This window comes from Macrobrachium nipponense, chromosome 22 (assembly GCF_015104395.2).
Source record: "Macrobrachium nipponense isolate FS-2020 chromosome 22, ASM1510439v2, whole genome shotgun sequence".
Taxonomy (NCBI): Eukaryota; Metazoa; Arthropoda; class Malacostraca; order Decapoda; family Palaemonidae; genus Macrobrachium; species Macrobrachium nipponense.
In genome coordinates, this window is record NC_087213.1 from 16,130,473 (window position 1) to 16,150,472 (window position 20,000).

A 20,000-nucleotide genomic window follows, 5' to 3' on the forward strand; every position below is an offset into this window, starting at 1 on the left:
CGGAATTTTTCATCGTGTAAAACTCTTGGTGCCAGGGGCTTTGGCTAACGTTTGATACATTATTCAGTTCAGAGATTGAATGCAATGGAGAGTGAATCGAATTTAGAGAGCACTGACTTTTCAAATATTTTCCATTCTAATATTTCGGCAAATTAGTCTTATTTAATTACGTAGCGGTGTTTAGTTTTGCCCATAAAATACAAAATGACTTCAAGCGTTACAGCAGGATCACTAGAAACACATTCTGTACTTTTGACAGATTTATATTTTGCATTGGCATTGAAGAGATAAATGATATTTGCCATGTCATTGTCATGGTACGACGGCTGGTAGCAGATCGCAGAATCTATGCTAGTAGCGACAGGTTTTGCTGCGTGAAACAAACGAAGAACTTTCTCTCTCTCTCTCTCTCTCTCTCTCTCTCTCTCTCTCTCTCTTTATTTGTGAATAAATCCCCAAGAATTAATCGTTTTATCCACAGAATCTCTCTCTTGGGTACAGTGATAATATCACCTGAAATTGAAATCCTGCTGCTTTAAGTAGGCCACCGTTCCTCCGTCATGATAGACGGAGCATTCCTCCTCCTTTCTGGCGGCTTTGTAACACCCATCGACCACCTCTTCCCACATTCATTCTGGAAATCGGCAACCTCCCCAGGCTTACGCGGTTTTTTGGCTCTTTCCCATGTACCGCCTTGCTTTGGAGTTTTATCGCTGCTTATATTTTTTCATATCTTGTAAAAATTCTTGATTTAAAAGACTGAAGAGCTACGGCTTCTTCCGTGGTTATACTGCAATCTTTTTCCCCTTTTCGCCTCTCCTGTTTCTCCGTCCAATTGCCCTTTGAATTATTATTATTATTATTATTATTATATTATTATTATTATTATTATTATTATTATTATTATTATTATTATTATTATTATTCAAAATAATGGCAGATTTTACAGAATTGATTTTATACAAAATTCTCTCAATTCCTCTAACGACCTGTTTTTCTGGCACAAGTAATTACAAGAATTGAGAGAATTTTGTATAAAATCAATTCTGTAAATTCGGCCATTATTTTTAATAATAACATGTTTGAAAGAAGGTCAGTTTCCAGCATATTATTATTATTATTATTATTATTATTATTATTATTATTATTATTATTGTTATTATTATTATTATTATTATTATTAGGGAAGAGACCTTCTCAGAGGGCAGTACCATTGAACATTAAAGCTGTTCCAACGCCATTTAATTTATATAGAATCTTCTCAATTCCTCTCATTATCTACATGCTGATGAGAAAAAGATAAGAAGAATTGAGAAGATTCTATAGAAATTTTTTGCTCTATCACAGTCCTCCAATTCGACTGGGTGGTATTTATAGTGTGGGGTTCCGGGTTGCATCCTGCCTCCTTAGGAGTCCATCACTTTTCTTACTATGTGTGCCGTTTCTAGGCTCACACTCTTCTGCATGAGTCCTGGAGCTACTTCAGCCTCTAGTTTTTCTAGATTCCTTTTCAGGGATCTTGGGATCGTGCCTAGTGTTCGTATGATTATGGGTACGATTTCCACTGGCATATCCCATACCCTTCTTATTTCTATTTTCAGATCTTGATACTTATCCATTTTCTCCCTCTCTTTCTCTTCAACTGTGGTGTCCCATGGTATTGCGACATCAATGAGTGATACTTTCTTCTTGACTTTGTCAATCAACGTCACGTCTGGTCTGTTTACACGTATCACCCTATCCATTCTGATACCATAGTCCCAGAGGATCTTTGCGTGATCGTTTTCTATCACTCCCTCAGGTTGGTGCTCGTACCACTTATTACTGCAAGGTGATGTTTCTTGCACAGGCTCCAGTGGAGGGCTTTTGCCACTGAATCATGCTTCTTTTTGTACTGGTTCTGTGCAAGTGCCGGACATTCGCTTGCTATGTGGTTTATGGTTTCATTTTTCGTATTGCACTTCCTACATATGGGAGAGATGTTATTTCCGTCTATCGTTCTTTGAACATATCTGGTTCTTAGGGCCTGATCTTGTGCCGCTGTTATCATTCCTTCAGTTTCCTTCTTTAGCTCTCCCCTCTGTAGCCATTGCCATGTGTCATCGCTGGCTAGTTCTTTAGTCTGTCTCATGTATTGTCCGTGCATTGGTTTGTTGTGCCAGTCCTCTGTTCTTTCTTTCATTCTCCTGTCTCTGTATATTTGTGGGTCTTCGTCTATTTTTATTAGTCCTTCTTCCCATGCACTCTTTAGCCACTCGTCTTCACTGGTTTTCAGATATTGCCCCAGTGCTCTGTTCTCGATGTTGACGCAGTCCTCTATACTTAGTAGTCCTCTCCCTCCTTCTTTTCGTGTTATGTATAGTCTGTCCGTATTTGCTCTTGGGTATGGTGCTTTGTGTATTGTCATATGTTTCCTGGTTTTCTGATCTATGCTGCGGAGTTCTGCTTTCGTCCATTCCACTATTCCTGCGCTGTATCTGATTACTGGCACTGCCCATGTGTTTATGGCTTTTATCATATTTTATCATATTTCATATTATTATTATTATTATTATAATTATTATTATTATTATTATTATTATTATTATTATTATTATTATTATTATTATTATTATTATTATTATTATTATTATTGCAAGAGACGCTGGGGGTGGAGTGACGGGTCTGATTGAGATGGGACTCGATTCTGAGAATGACATGATGATAATGAATAACAGAGAAAATCAAATCAGATGCGCCAAGTCGCAGTTTCTCATCGAGATTTGCTCCTTCGCCGATTTCGTTATCACGTGTATCTTCAATAAGTTGGGTCTTCACTTTCTTTTAGCGGGAAAAACCATTCATCCGACGGAGGATTAATCATTCAATAGGTATCTGATGACGTAAAAACGTTTCTCTGTTCAAAATGCATTGCAATGAGTATGACTTCATTAACCAGGATGCATTGGGAAAGTTCTTCAGATTTACTTTCCCCGTAAAATCTTTAGTTTGGTTATTCATGTACAACTGGGCTTTCCGAATCTGTTCTTGTATCAAGTAAAAGTCTCTCTCTCTCTCTCTCTCTCTCTCTCTCTCTCTCTCTCTCTCTCTCTCTCTCTCTCTCTCAGAAACTAACGAAAGCTTGAAAGCTTGCATGGCAAACGCAATGGGTACCTGACCCTGCTGTTCAACGTAACCCTTAATGAAGTATACACGAAAGCTCTTGGCTCTCATCCTTCCACCTCATATCAAATTACAGAATGATTTTTGCATTTCTTTTAAAAAAAAAAAATCAATCTTATTGGAAATGATAACCAGTCGTTCGTCTTAGATACAGTTACGTCTTGTGACTGAAAGGGTCTTCTCGATTAAGTCAACCACTTCTTACACTGGTACGAGTTTCTTAGGATTTGAATCCATTCCAAGTTGAAGATTAAGGTTTCACTGTCTAGTCTCCCATCGCCAAGGGGCTCCTACTTGACACTTATAATTAGGACTGGCAGTAGCAGCAAAGACCACTTAACCAGGGGAGACTCAGCAAAAATTAGTCTCTGCCACTTAAAATTTAATGCTTCCTCCGCTGGCTTTTGAGAGGGAGACTTTGTCTTGAATTGTGACCATTATTTTCTACACTGATTAAATAATGTAATTCGAATTTCTTCTTTAGTTTTACAATTTGGCCAGTATTCAGTACTAGTTGTTTTAATTAGAACTGAGAAGAGAATTAAGAAAAAATTCGCAACTCATTGCAAATGACAGGTATAAGATTGTTATTTTCTTTTAATTTTGCCAATACTTGACACACCCTTATAGACTTCGACAACGGTGTTATTTTTGTAGTTCAGATTGTTGACTGTTATCAGAATTACACAAATTTATCAAGTGGAACTGTTGACTAGCAACTAATGATGAGATTGTAGAGAAGGATCTGGTCGGGACGAGACGCTGTCGTGTTTTGTATATCTACGGGAATCTCTTCTTCTTAGGAAAATAGAATTCTCGCTTCTCCTTACTATAATATAAAAAAAGATTCATACAATTAAATTCAAATTTCATCTGCAGGCAACTGAGGGTATGAATTGCATTTTCTATCAAGGAAGAAAAGAGCGAGAAGAAGTAATTTGGAAATACCTGAATGTTAAGAAACGACTACAGCATTGTAAACCTCGCTTGACTGGATTTTGCTTGGATATCTCAGCCGTTTTGAATAATTCCGCTTATCACTTCATAGCAAAAATGCTTTTTGTATCAAAGATCAAGTTGCTCCCCTTAGTGTCAGCTTTTTGTTATTAGCGTGACTCGTCCTTCGCTTGCATCAGTGTGCGTCTTGAAGGCTCGTTTTCCTGTTTGAATTAACTAGCTTGTCTACTTTGACTTCATAATGAAAATCTTTTGTTCTGGAAGTTGAGGCGTCACAGTTAACATTGATCATGTTCGATCTGTTAGGTAATGGAGTGTCTCCCCGCTGATATTGTCTGGAACTTGCAGTCAGATCTTGTAATCTCTTCTGGGCACTGATGTATATGTAATGATTTATTGGTTTTGATACACTTTCCTTCATTCCTGATAACCAATTATGAGCCTTTGTGTTACTCATGCTATCTGATGAATAAATGTTTAATTACAATTTAAAGTCGTTCCCTTAAGTAGTTGCATGTTTACATCTCAAGCAAATGGTTATAATTTTGATAAATTGAAAGTATCGCTTACATTGTTCACCCTTTGATATGAGATCCTCTGGCTGGTCTTACATTAATCGTCCAAAAAGACACCCTGAAAAACAGAAGAGCCTTTCACGCGAGAAATTGACAAGTCCCTTTGCATATTTCCTTTTCATAATGTAATCTCAGTTAAATTAAATCACTTTCGTTATCTTATTATAACCATGGTTTATAAAGTCGATCTACGTCTGTAGTCTCAGGATTAACCTTACAAACTTTATTACGTCTATTTGAAATATACCGTCTGATTATGATCAGATAGACTCAGGATAAATTTATGTAATTATTGTCATTCCCTCTCGACAGTTAACTGTTTTTGCATTTTTAGATCCCAACAGTGGTGTCATCCGATCATTAGGTTATTACAACAAGCCCGAACCATAATCAAGATTTTGAGGGTGACTTAAGGATATATCCAGCCCTCACTCCTACGTCACGCAGCCTTCATGTAACCCACTGCCGTTCGTACTAGTCCCATCTACATCACTTTTTTTTCTTTTAGATACTCCAATCAAGTCGTCTTGAGAATTCCCATAGAATTTTTTTTTTTTTTAGACACTCCAATCAAGTCGTCTTGAGAATTCCCATAGAAAAACGTTTCGTGCTTTTTCAATGGGACTTGCGTTTTCTAATGATTATGTATAATTAAATCATGTGTTCCTGCAGAGTAATGACCACGATGGGTAAGATTTAGTTTATTGTTCCTAGATCATTTTTGCGTTCTTTATTCGCTTGTAAACTGTGTGCATTAATCTGTGTTTACCTGCTCTTGACAATCAACTCCCATTTTTGCAAAAGGCCACTCTAATCAAACAGCAGTAACTACATATAAATGCAGATTTATTTGTGCATTCATGTAAACGTACTATAATTTTGTGTATATCCTCAGAACACAAAATCTGAAATGATATACATTTTCTCCCAAACTTCCCCGTAAGTTTTTAATTCATTTATTCCTTTAGTTTTTTCATGAGCCAAAGATCTCGAACAAAGCATAACTGATTTTATCAAATACTGCATGAAGTAGGAAATAATAGACCAACATATTACACAATTTGTACAATGAGACCATCAGTGGCACCATTTATTGCCTTGTCTTTCCACTGGTCACTTTTTCTTTTCCCACAGGTAGGCCTTGTATTTGAGTTAAACTGACTACAGAAAAAAAAAATGATTGTCATTAGGAAACAAACGCGTTTTGCCCAAAAACAAAATAGTTGGAATTTAGATGAAATGCTTTTTCCAAGATGACCCTGGAGGAGAAACAATGATTTATACTCGCTCTTCCTTGATTGTATCGCCTGAATTATCCGTCTCGGACTTTTTTGTTTTGTACCATTATTGTCCATTATTCTCTCTCTCTCTCTCTCTCTCTCTCTCTCTCTCTCTCTCTCTCTCTCTCTCTCTCTCTCTCTCTGGTTTCTTGGACGTGAAATATTATTTGCATCTACTTTTGGAAGTAATATACATATACATACACATAAATATATACATATGTGTATATATGTGTATGCATGTATGTATCTATTTGTATATTTATATAATATACATATGGTATACGTATATATTATCTATAGTATAGACATATATACACGTACATGCTTGTGTGCTTGATAGAGAGAGAGAGAAGAGAGAGAGAGAGAGAGAGAGAGAGATGGGGAATACTGTTAACGACGACAACTACATGTAACTAAAGTTCATCTAACAAGTCAAGGGAGAAAAAGTAAACCTTAGTACCAATGATACACGGAAGTTCTTGTCTCTCAAAAAAAAAATATATTATTCGTCCTGCGTGGAATGGAACATGAAATTCCATAAAAATGTAATGACGTGTCATTATAGTTCACGGATGATATAATGGCAGAGAGTTAGAAGAGGAAACTTGAAGATGCAGATACAATATATAATGATATGATTTTGCACATAATATATGTAATGACATAAGATGGCAAAAGATCATAGAAATTCTGAAATGCCTGAAGTGGATAGTGGCTTAAAACTTAATATACTTTAGAATTAAATAAACACATCCCAATGGCTATAACATCACTGTTGTACAAGGGTTACAATGAGGTTAAATTAGGCAAAGAGCATGACCAAATCGCAATAATCCCGGTACAATGAAAATAAAATCGTATAATGAAGTTGTTCAGTGAGGGGAAATTTTTTGTTTAATATATAAATGAAGACATAAGGATACATCCATTTTATTAATATTGTTAATGCTCTGAATTATCGGAGAAGCGCCGACGTTCGTGACCATCTTGGAATGTCCTGCAAAAGATTAACTCCGAGCGATTTGCTCTCCTTTGATTCATATGAATAGAGACGAAAATTGCTTGGAGTGCATGACGAGCGAGAGTTCTTGCGATAAGAGAAAGACGAAAGTAAGTTTGAACAGGAAATTCCTTGAAGCAGTTTCTGCGGTAAGAGATATCACCTTCGAAAGGGTGAGAATGTAAGTACGTATTGGGAAATCATTCTTGACAAAGTCCTGGTACATCAGAGAGAGAGAGAGAGAGAGAGAGAGAGAGAGAGAGAGAGAGAGAGAGAGAGAGAGAGAGAGAGGGTGAGGGGGCGGAGGGGACAGAAATCCCTCCATGTCAAAAATCCATAAAGAAAATAGCATTCCTTATTTAAGTGGGAAATACGAATTATGATTTTTAAGTATATTCATTTTCATAAATATATTTATTGTTGTGGTTGGAAAAGAAAGTATCCATAGTCTAAGCAATTAACATTTTCTAGGTTAGCTGGAAAAACCATTCTAATGGTAAATGATAATGGAATTTTATAGTAATTACATACACCTCAACCATTTAATATTAACGCTTCCTAACACTTCAAGCTGAAGTCATGTTGCTGTGATGAGAAATGTTACATGCCAGCATTATATCCACAACAGCTAACAGAAGTGCCTCGAGGGTTTTGTAACTACCAGTTTCAAATAAAGATTACAGTGGCGTTACATCAAGTGAAATACGCATGTCAAAATCACGAAAAGGTCACATTGGTGTTAAGAATAAAAACCATCCTGCAGATTAAATAAACCACAATTTTGTCAACGCATGCGTCAAAAGACAGAAGCACTAGAAGAACGATATTTAACAAAGTACAGATGACAGAATTTATCAACTTATACGTATGCCTAGAAAGATACGTGACGTACAGTGTGGCCTGCAAGGTAAAAACTACTAAGAGCAATGAACGAAAAGGGTAAATGTATTATCTTAGAATCTAAAGTCAATTTCATTCCACGCTGCAACTGATAGGTAAAGCCGCATACAGTCATAGGTATACCAGCAGCCCGAGTGTCTCCTCAGGGGATATGTAGGAAGTGTTACTGTTTTTTGCATTCCGTTTGTACACTTTGGTGTCTTTTTATTTACCCGCCCAGCTTCCTCAAGAGTCTTTTTCTGTTTTTTCATCTAAGAATAAAGCCTTTGGATTAGCCCAACTAAGTCTAGAGAGTAGACTCAGTGGGCTGGTTAAACACATAGTATAAAATATGTTATAACCTAGCGAGAGTGAGTCTCGTTGTTATTTTGTCTTATCCTGCAACATGTAAATGGCCAACATCTCTTCCGTCCACATATCACGTCTCGGTTGGTTGACCCAATTTCTGGATGTCTATAACACGCCTTAAATATTCCCTTTAACACCTCATAACCAAAGGGTCATTGCTGGCATAATTCTCACTTAGTCTAAACCAACAATGTAAGGTTCTCATTTCAAAGGTTTTCGTCAAAGATTTCTCCTAACTATTTCCTCCGTTCTTCCATCATGCCCTTCTGCTCTCTTTTCCTTGGCCTTTTTTCCTGCTCTCTTCTCCTCTCTGTGAGTCCCACATTTTTATGCATCGCTTCTTTTCATCAGTGCATGAACGGCGATCTTCATGCAAGGCAGTTTGGTGGGATTTGAGGGGTGATTGAAGAACAGTTTCAAGTAAAATCGTGGGAAATGGTGACGCTTATTCTTCAAAATAGTATTTCCCATCTTCCCACTGAGTTGAAAGTTACCGATTTGACTGTAGAGCATAATGTCATTGCCATGATGTTGGCAAATCGTGTTTAGCAGAGCGGAGTCTTATGAGGTTTTTAAAATTTCCTGAAGCCAAAAGGTAATAAAGTAATGCTACCACTTCACAAAACCTAAGATGGAAATGTCTTGTTATTTCAGCGTGTCATCTCGCCTACCACTTCTGCGGTAGTTGATGCAGATCCATTTGATGTTCCTTTATGGAAGCTTGAGGAAAATCAAACACCATGAACTCTCAAATTATGGGGTAAGACCCACCACCTCTTGAGAAGTTCTTAGAGGAATATCTCAGCTGCCAAGACTCCAGGTCAGAACCTCCACACATTTCTCTTCGGTACATTAACATGAGACCTTATAATGGTCTTTCTAATTTTGAGGAAGACAGACAGCGCCTGTCATCCGAAGCACATTCGGTAACATAGACTGCAATATGAAATCCAGCAAATCAAACAAGACAACCAAAATTCAACTTTTGTTTGTAACGTGGTATTGTGAAATTTCGCGAAAGAAGTAACGTCAAGAAGTTACAAAAGAAGTTGCACATGAGATATATGACGGTGCACGTGATATATATATATATATATATATATATATATATATATATATATATATATATATATATATATATATATATATATATATATATATAATGTCACTAAAGATTGAAGTGCAGTTTTTATTGATGTCCAGATTCCGGTTTTGTTGCACTCGAATTTGGTACTGGAAGCAGCGCTTTCATCTGCTGGAAGGTCACTTCTGGCGGGTGGGGTGATGGCGGTGCATTTAGAAGTAACAGCTAGAGACAGATAAATGCTATAGCATACCCGAGTACAAGAAAAATAATTATGTCACGCGGAAGAATAAGAATTGGACACGCCATATAACTTTTCCGCACAAGTTAAGTGTCTCAATCACATTTTTTCTCTTTTTTGTGTCATTTTAGTGTCCTTTTCATACAGATCATCGGACAGTTTTGTTTGCACATTAGAAAGGGGGAAGTTTTAGAAATGATATAAAGCCCCCTTACTTTTGCTATATGAAAATAGTAGTGCTAGTCTTATCATTTATGCTTCATTCAGATCATTCATTGCACTGATTTGCATGATAAAGTTTGGCGGTAGACTAGTGCAAATCGTAAATAAACTTCTAGGCCATTTTGACGTTGTAGTGGAAGAGAAATTTGATTTTCCAGCCGTTGATAAATGAGAATTGACAATAGGCCTCTCTGACGCTCGTTTTCTAGCCAGAAGCTCTCTGTTTGAAGTGTTAATTAGTCAGATGGCACTTCTTTTCCCGACTCTCATTTCATCTGTTGCCTAATTAAGCATCTTTCTTACTAGACCCCTGATTCTTTAATGAATCTCACAGAGTTGTATAGGAATTTCTACTGCTTTTATTACCCCGCAGCTTTCTTGCTTTCTTCTTCTTGATAAACGAGGCCATTGCCTGCGATGTCTTTTATGTGTCTTGAGGCTAATCTAATCAAAACCATTTCTATAGACCTTTTGATAAATTTTGATAAAAAAAATCAGTGATATTCTCTCTCTCTCTCTCTCTCTCTCTCTCTCTCTCTCTCTCTCTCTCTCTCTCTCTCTCTCTCTCTCTCTCTGAACAATTCATCGAGCAGGAAGAGAAGACCCTTTCTAAAAGAAAGTTGTGTCTTGGATATGCCATGAATTACTTCCCTCAAATATTAGATCAAGAACGAGTTTTTTTTCTTTGCCGAATACTTGTGGGATATTCATTTTGATCAATTTCTTGCTTTCTTTAAAGACCTGTATATGCGGCGAAAGGACGAGGTGAAATTTTTCTCATTGCAAAATCTGTACCTAGTGTATTGTTGTTGTGTGAGAGTATGAGTTATGAAAAATTAACTTATTACTTCATATATTGTTTATTTCTTAGGCAGTGTGGTTGAAAAGAGTGCGCGGGATCGCTAGTTCAATATATGATAAAAGTTCTACTATTTTTCTTCAGTAATTTGTGCTGTGTTATATATAATTTTTTTTCTTTCTCCAGAGATTTACGAGTAAACAAAAAGCCACGTTGGCATTTTTTGTCCTTTAGATTACGAGAAACCTGACTCACGGATTTACTTGTAAAAAAAATTTTGAAATGGAACTGACATGACTTGCAGATCTGTTCTGCTGAGATGGAACATATTCAAAGCCTTTGTACTATAACGAATAAAGCTATCTTTCTTTGAAGTGGACACAAAATAGAAAAATTCTATAGCTCACGCCCACTTATTGAAAATGAAATTATATAGTTTTCACTCTCTTAACGTATACAAATATGCAATTTTTTTTTCTTTTCCATGCTAGAAGGAACTTCAGATGACGTGAGAACGAGATTTAAACAATAAAAAAATAGTCGCTGTCAGTTTTTATTCGTGATTCATTTCGTACAAAGTTCACACCTAACGAAAATTAACTGCGTAATTCACGAAGATTTTTTTATTCTTCTTTTTTACTGTGTTTTTTTATTCATTGCGTTTTTAAGGTATTGTCATACAAGGACCCCGAGCGGTCTACAAACTACATTATTTTCAGCAGCCAATAAGAAAAAAAAAACTTAAAAGATAAAAATAAAACTCACGGGAAAGGGAGAAAGAGAAAAGAGGAATCGGGAGCTGTTGGAGGGTATCCAAGTGTTACAGCTGGAGAGAAAACTGTAGGATCATCTTTTCTCTCGTGTCTCCCTTGCAGACAGTCTTCTCTCCTCGGTTCAGTTTTTTTTTTTCTCATCAGCTTTCAGACTGTCTCCGTGGCTTATTTTCCCTTCTCTCGTTTCACCTGGCAATCTATTGAGAGATTTTCTTTATTCGCGCCTTCTTTCGACCAGATAACATAAGTCAAACGTTGTGGAGAGAACAGACATAAAATACTGAACTGAGATATTACCAGTGATTGGATGACGTAATCTTAGTTAAGAGAGGAGAAGGAGGTACTGAAATACGAAATCGCCAACGATTGGTTGACATGACCCAGTCATTGCCAAAAGAGAGAGAGAGAGAGAGAGAGAGAGAGAGAGAGAGAGAGAGAGAGAGAAGAAGAAGAATAAGAAGAAGAAGAAGAAGAAAGTTCTGAGTCGAGAAATGTTCAGAAATGAAATCGGCAATGATGAGCATAAACCAATTATTGCCGAAAGTGGAGGAAGAAAGTCCCTTGTGGGAAATCGTCGACCACTGGTTGAAGTAATCCATTCATTGCCGTGAAAGCAGGAAGAAAATAATAAAGCGGTAAATCCTCAGTGACTGGTCGTCAACCAAACACTGCCGAACGAGGGGGTTAAGAAAGCGCTGAATACCAAATTAGCGACATACCTCGCTGTGCTAACCAACTCGGACGACGCATTAAGCTTCCCAACAAATGAAATGGAGCAGTGAACTAAATACAAGTTCTCCTTGGGAGTGATAATTCAGTAACGCCGCCTTGGGACCAGTTCACGTTTTTACTTGCCCAAGTAAGCCCTAAAACCTCATTCTCTGTTGTCCGCACTACCTCTTATCATTCTGCACTTCGCCGAGACTTCAACAAGATACACGGGAGTCCTACAGGATACACGGGTTTCACTGCCTCGGATGTTAAAAAAAAAAAATCCGGATTAGAATAGATTACACGTGTGGCTGTGATGCTGCTTCAACCATTCAATAAATTAATTAGCACTTATTTTCATTATTTTTTATATTTTATTGATAATGTTTTCTCGTGAGTCTTGGTTCCATAACGTCCTTCCGTTATGTTGGTCTTTACTGTTTCTTTTAGTTTCTTGCGAAGAGTTCACGCTTGATTAGCGTTGTGCATGAATTCAAACCTTTAAACCTTCTGACTTAAAGGTCGAGATGGGAGGCAATTATCGGTTGTGGCTCGAAATTCGCGTGTTGGATGCCAACGCAGTCACAGCTTCTTCTGGCAAAACGGTTTGCCAGTTTTTTTTTTTTTTTTTTTTCAGTTGTGAAAAACTCGTGGTAAATTTCCCTTCCGGGAAGTTCCGGTTTTTTTTTTTTTTTTTTTTTATTAATTTTTTTTAAATCCATACCTTTATTTAATATTATTTTTTCTGAAATGTTATGAAGTTATCAGTCATGGCTGAGTGTGAATTTTTTTCCTTTTTACTATGTACAATATCACTAGTGCACTAAGAATACAGATACAACTACGTACTCTTCTTCAAGTTCGTTGACCGGTATACCGCTCAATGTTCAATGACTCCAAAACCTGAGGATTATGTGATGTTTGTCTTTCCCTTTCGGACGAACGTGCCTTGGTGATTGTCAGTCTATTGCTCGTCGTTTTTCCCCGAAGTCATGGTTACGATGCGATACCTCACATCCTGGTCCTTGCCACGAGTTGGACAAACTTCGCTGCTTAGAAATAAATAGAAACTACAGGTTACTTTTATGCCAGATACGTACGTAATTGGAATAACCGTAATGCCCTCTTAACTACTCGGCTTTTTCACCCTTTTTGGATACGCTTGTCACTACAAAGCCTTGCGGTCCAGATGAAGAATTTCTTCATGGTTCCCCATTTAGGTCTAAAGCCTTTGTATAATGGCAAATGCATCCGATAAGTGTGGAGACATCGAGAAGTTAAGTGGTCTTGCTGGTTATTACAGTTACATCATGACGTAAGATTCAACTGAGAGAAGAATAAGTTCCCTTGAAGCTGATATTGAGACGACGTGTTCATTAAAGTCAAGTGTTGTGTTTCCATTATTCTTATCATTCCCTTTGTTTAAGATAATTAGACAATGGAACCCAAAAGCTCCAATTTAAGAGAAGTTCCTTTTCAACTGTCATAGTGGTGATCAGATAACAGGATTTTGGCTCTAATCACTTCAAGAAATTAATCTTTTGATTATAGCAGACTTTCTTCTCAGTATTCTTCCATTTAATATTATTCTTACGTTTAAATTGGAGTCATTTATTCACTCAAGACGTTTAACATATGGGTGAGGAAATAGGGGTAATTAATGATGCCTTTGTTGGAGATACATGGAAGAATTTTTAATAGTCAAAAGTCTTAAGTAGTTTTGTACAAAACTTATCTTTATAGGCCCTTAACATCCTTAACATCCTTCGATGATAAATGTGATTCTTGCTGTAATTTCAAGAGTGGGTGCTTTATAGATACTAACTCTCTTCACCTTCACTTGGGGCTGCATTAATCTATTTTCAAATACCTTCAGAGTAAGCTCTGACATTAAAGGGGAAGATGAAAGTTATCCGTTCAAAGCTACCTAAAACTTCAACGGAGCGGCTTCAAAAGCGCTACATTTAAAAGTCAAATAGGTATGACCTAATCTTCGGGTGAAATGCTTCCCCTTTCTTTGGGATAAAGCGTCTGCTTATTGTCTGTTCAGAGAAATCAAGTTTTTTTTTTATCTCTCTCTCATTTTGAAATCAAGGTTATCTTCGGCAGTTCCCTTCGCATTGACCATACAAAAGATCTCATTACCATTTGATCTAATAAACATTCGAGGACACCCAGGATCACATTTAGGGATAGTTAAACATACCGCCAGGGAGAAGCGCTTTTTTCAATTCTGAACCAGGGCAGTCATCTCTCATCCCCAACCCCCTTCCTCCCTTCCCACGACCTGACGCCCCTTACCCCTCCCCTCCCATGTCCTCTTGTTAGAACCGTCTTTTTATGAATGCATTTGTCCTCCGTGGTCGCTGCCACCTCGGCGGGATCCTGAAGGACACCGGGAGGTCTGCTTGTCTTCGGAGGTTGGAGGATATTCGTTGCTAGTTAGCCTTTAGTCTTGTTAGTGTTCGGACTCCTCGTGTGAGGGGCGAAGTGTACCTGTGGGCAAACTTTTTTCAAAAAGTTGTTGTTTTCTGGACGTGATCTTATTCCACCTCGTGCGACCTCTAAAAAACGACGAGAGAAAAGAGCCGTTTCGCCCACTTCAACTGGTCCGTGGCGTTGACACCCGAGAGATATTTGTTTCGTCTGGACTGTCTGTAAGTTGTTCTGAGGTTCCTTTCGACTGATCGATATGTCATTTCTTTCCAGGCAATATTTTCGGTGTACTTTTGCGAGTGATTGAATTCTCAGAGATATGTAAAAAAAAATTTCTTATCCCAGGACACAGCATTCAGTATTTTGGATTTCATTTAAGCATTAAGAACTTTTTATTGACTTGAATGACAATATTTCTTGTTCATTTAGTATTAGAACATTTTATTCGACTTTTGATGCACAAATATCAACATCATGAAAACTCGCTTTGGTGCTGTTCCTGTTTAATCTAACGTCATCTGACTTGATTTTTCTGAAAATTAAAGCGCAATTCATTGCAATTCTTTTTATGCAAACAAAAAGTTACCATGTTAACAACCGGATAAAAAGAGCATTTTTTGCATAGTTTATGAAAGTTCTCACAGTAAGATATTTTATATTACGAGATTGTCAAGTATTCGAAGAATAACGGTTACCGTCTACCCTATGCAGTCACTCTGTACAAAAGCTTCCCCTTTATTCGCCGTGACGTGAGGGGCTTTGCAAAGCTAATTGTTATTATTTCAGGAGAATATGTGAGTGTGGGCGTCCATGCGAAGGACGTATGGTATAGTAATTTTACGTAACCTTGAAAGGCGTTTTTGTGCATATCTCTAGAAACAACAGTATGGTATTTCTCCGTGTTCTTCCGGGATCGGAATATGTTCGAGTACATTTGAAGCTGAAATATAAAGATCAAAGTCACTGACTGATCTTATGTTGGACGAAGATTTAAAGGTCCTTGCGGAAGCATAACAGTGACAAATCTGCAAAATCGAGTTTCAGATTAGTAGAAATACTGTATTTTGAAATTTGACCAGAGTCAGTTACGTGAGGATAAAATGATGTTCATTTTATGCTCTTACTTAAACATTAACGCGTTTTCAGCCTCATCAAACACGATTCGAGTTAGACCAATTGTTTATATTGGAATGACTATTCTGTTCGCCTTGTCATTTTCTTTCCGCATTCATTTTGATACAAGATTCCCGTAAACCTCAGTTACTCATGTGTCTGGCTCTCTAGCTTCCTTGTGACCCATTACCTCTCGCGTTAGGGCCCCCACTAGCATATGGGTCCACCCGGTAACATCTATGTCCACCTTTATGCCTTTGTCTTCAATTTAATATCTTCGTACCAAAACTATGCTTATTGAACTCTTCACCTTTGCCAGTAAATATGTCATTTGAGAGTAATGGAAACTTACCGAAATTGTCCATTTGACATTCGTCTGTAAAATTATTTCTTAAATGTTTGTATGCTTTTACAAATGCATTCACGAATATGCACACACATCTATATGTTCGTGTATATATATATATATCATATAAATATAATATAATCAAATACGTAACAATTATCAAGCTCTCCACCGTCCACGTGATTGGTCATAATGCGAAATCAAGAGTTATAGATTTTTTTTGCCGCAATCATGAAACCTGCGCAATTTCAGAGCTTTTTCGATCTCGCACGTCCCTGTGATATTTCTTTTCTCTGACAAGAGCTTTTTTCCTCATGTCATAAAAAGATATAAATATTTCTCACGAGGGTTCTCGCTTTATTTCATATATCTATTTATCGTTAGGGCGAAGCACGGACATCGTTGCCGTTTGCTTTGTCACGATTAGTTTCCAGTTTTTAATGCATTCACTCGATACGAAGTCACACTTTTAAATAATCCTGAAGAAAACGACACACAACCCGATTATTTTTATTTGCCTTACGGTACTAGCTCCCGGAGAACCTCTTTTTACATCAGTTTGTAAACCAGACTTCACATTGGCGATTAGATGTAGGTGGTATTCGTTTAACCTTTAAAAATAAAAAAAGAAACATATTTAGCTACTAGACAAAAAGGAAGGACATCATTACATTTAGTATTATCAGGGTCGTTCATTAGACCTTCATTAGTAGCCATCGTCCTCTCAAGGGCGTGGGTCGTACGGCCTTATCCTTCTCTCTGTTTGCTGTTGTTTTTGTTTAGGCTACCCTTAAGCCAGCACCGGCTATTGCCCTTGGGTAGCCTGTAGAATCTCTGTTTGTTTTCGAACTCATTATTATTATTATTATGCACACCAAAGGAGCTATTGATTTGAAATTCAAGCTTCCAAAGAATGTTGGATTCAACCTCCCACCGCAGACCCCTCACTGCAACAGTAACTAATTATGATACAGAGCCAGTATTTTTCATCGCCCTGTGTGAGGCGCGAGCCCGCGACATCTAAGCGGAGTTCCACTACACTACCGTTGCTGCTTGGCTCAGGCTGCTGAGGCATGTTGCAAGTTTCAAGCACTTTTGGTGTTCTACTTGAGAGGACTCTAGTCTGTATGATTGAATAGACTTTCATTGTAGTTGTACGTGAGTGCAGACTTTATTTTTTTTTTTTTCTTTTTTTTAAGAGGGGTCAAAATTAGAACGGACTTGAAGGTTACTAGTACGGAATTTCTTGACAGGTGAATACTCAAGGCCTCCGAAAAGTCACTGCAAAAGATTATTCATATTCTTTAGTATAACTGACCACGCAAATTCACTAGCATATATTTATTCCATTGCACATATATGTTGTAAGTGTATTAAAGAAATAAAGGGAATATTGATGATTGACAGCGCAAATAGATGATGTCCTAAAGTGTTTTCATATGACTCCAACAGTAGTTTTTCACCTACAATGTAAATTAATGCTTGATGGAAAATTTAAAGATTCCTTTGTAAATATCACTGTATTTCCTCCATCTCTTAAGGGAAGGAAGGCCATAGGCCACGCATAATCTACACGCAATCGTTATTCGAATTCTGGGTACACGGTAATTTCTTCCTTATATCATTCTAAGGATATCCGATGTCCTTGATGGCAATTGGAATGCTAATATCAAGACAATTGTCGTTTCTATTATTACTTTTTAATTATTCCCGATTCGTATTCTCGGTAAGTAGTTTGGCATAGAATAACAAGCATTGTTCTGTATGGTATCCTAGAATGCTGAGCAGGTACTCGGTTAATGGCGATATTAAAGTGACACTATTGTTTGTGGTTTATCCACTGCCTATATTCACTGCATTGTTCATAGAGAGAGAGAGAGAGAGAGAGAGAGAGAGAGAGAGAGAGAGAGAGAGAGAGAGAGAGGCTGTCTTGCAACCAAAACGATACTTTTAAGAAACTTCATAAAGTGTATTCTTCATTAAAAGACTTATAAGTAAAGAAAAAGTTCACTTACTATTCCGGCTGAAGTGTCTCTTCAATCGACTTGAAATATTGTGAGACTCCCCTCTTTTGTCAGATAAAAACGCCGTGGCTCAAAAAGATCACTGGTGCTAACGTGTGACTACTAAAGTGCCTACATCCTTTACGTGTCACGCCCTTGAAAAACACTCCTGCAGGAAATACGGTGGTTGCCAGTGTCTTCGTTAGAAACTTGAAATAAAAAAACATTTGGCAAATCTTGTTTGCAATTCAGTAATCGAAAGTTCGGGTTCGTCCAGAGTGTATTCCCTCTGATTTAAGATTCTTTTAATGGGATTTGCAGGCTCCTTTGATAGGATTCGTAGGATCCAAATGGTCGAGATGGATTCTTTATGGGTGTGATATTGAATAGCTTCCGGTTGGGAATGGAAGTATATATATATATATATATATATATATATATATATATATATATATATATATATATATATGTATATATATATATATATATACTATATATATTTAGATATAGGTATATATATATGTATGTATATATATATAAAGGTTTTTGCCACGAAGGAAAAAAAATGAAAAGCGCTTTTCCTTTTTTTTTCCTTCGGGCTAAAACCTTTATTTATACATAGCATCCACGTTTTATGTACTTCGTGATCAAGTTATTCATATACATATATCACATATATCCTCAGGTGAAAAAGAATCACGTGCTGAAGTGATTATAATCATATATATTATATATATATATATATATATTATATATATATATATATGTATGTATATATGTAATGTATGTATGTATGTATGTATATATATATATATATGCATGTATGTATGTAATGTGTATGTAGTATATATGTGTGTGTGTGTGTGTGTGTGTGTGTGTGTGTGTGTGTGTGTATTTCATGAATCTACGAGTCCATTATTATTTTCGTTTCATAGCAAAAGATTAATTAGATTTTCAACTTCTTGTATTACTCTGTGTAGTTTTTTTCCAATGAATTCACGGGTCCATTGGTCCATTATTATCTACAAGAGATTAACTAGACTTACAATTTGTCCATATCCAGCGCGTCCCGGATGGAGCATGTTACAGATGGGAAAACGGAAGTAAGAGGGGGATTCTAAAATTTTGTCGTATAGAGAGAGACAGACAGACACTCTCTGTCATGTCGCAGGCTAAATATCGAAAAGGTGATCGCATGTTCTTGAATTCTGTATAAATCATCCCCTCCCCCACAAAAAAAAAAAACAAAAAAAAAAAAATCCATTGAATATCATTATAAGCCTGCCTGGTATAAGTCAGGATCAAAAGCAATGGGTCACGATGAGGTGAGGCGTAAGTGCTTTCGGAGGGAGTCAATATGCTTGTAAATGATCTCCGATTGTATTGATCTTGGTGTGCCTTAGTCCGTTGCCGTTTTGCCACTATTTGCCTTTTTTATTTCTACGAAAACTTCACCAAAAGTGGATCTCGGGACTGTCAGCGAGTGGTCAAGATTTTGTCAGATATAGGAATGAACATTTAGGTGGTTAAATTGCTCATTCTTTGGGGAAGTTTCTGTCTTCCGAACGCTATTGTGCTGTGTAATATATATATATATATATATATATATATATATATATATATATAGGTATATATATATATATATATACATTCAAAGTTTATCCAGTAAATATATTAATTTTTTAACGTTGACACCCGTGGCTACAAATCAATTTCTTATACTTTTTTAAAACTTCTTACAAACCACTTCAGTACCGCAAATCCCTAATTTACGTACATTCATATGTAAGACTATGGCGTATACAAAAGACATTAGTAACATCATACCCTTGTGCAGAGATATAGTTCTATTGTCCTGTCAATCCGGCGTCAGTGTTGAGCCTACCTTGTTGGAATACAGATTTATTTATTTTTTTTTTTTTTTTGCTCTGGTGATTTAGACAATATTTTTTTAATTTACAAAACCAATGCTCTTTTGACTTGGCTTGTTTATGCTATTATTTTATGGTATTTACAAAATGCACTTTTACTTGCTTGTTTATGCTAT

General features: G+C 36.8%; 1 protein-coding gene across 4 annotated transcripts in view; it reads left to right on the forward strand.

Moving 5' to 3' along the window:
* Positions 1-20,000, forward strand: part of LOC135198511 (serine proteinase stubble-like) — a 141,155-nt gene that overhangs the window by 71,331 nt on the left and 49,824 nt on the right. For 3 of the 4 annotated variants that reach the window (XM_064226148.1, XM_064226150.1, XM_064226151.1), the window contains exon 1: positions 14,510-14,712. The exons of the other annotated variant lie outside the window; for it this stretch is intronic. The gene's annotated coding sequence lies outside the window, so the exon portion shown is untranslated. Of the gene's footprint in view, positions 1-14,509; positions 14,713-20,000 lie in introns of those variants that run through there. 4 annotated transcript variants of the gene reach the window in all.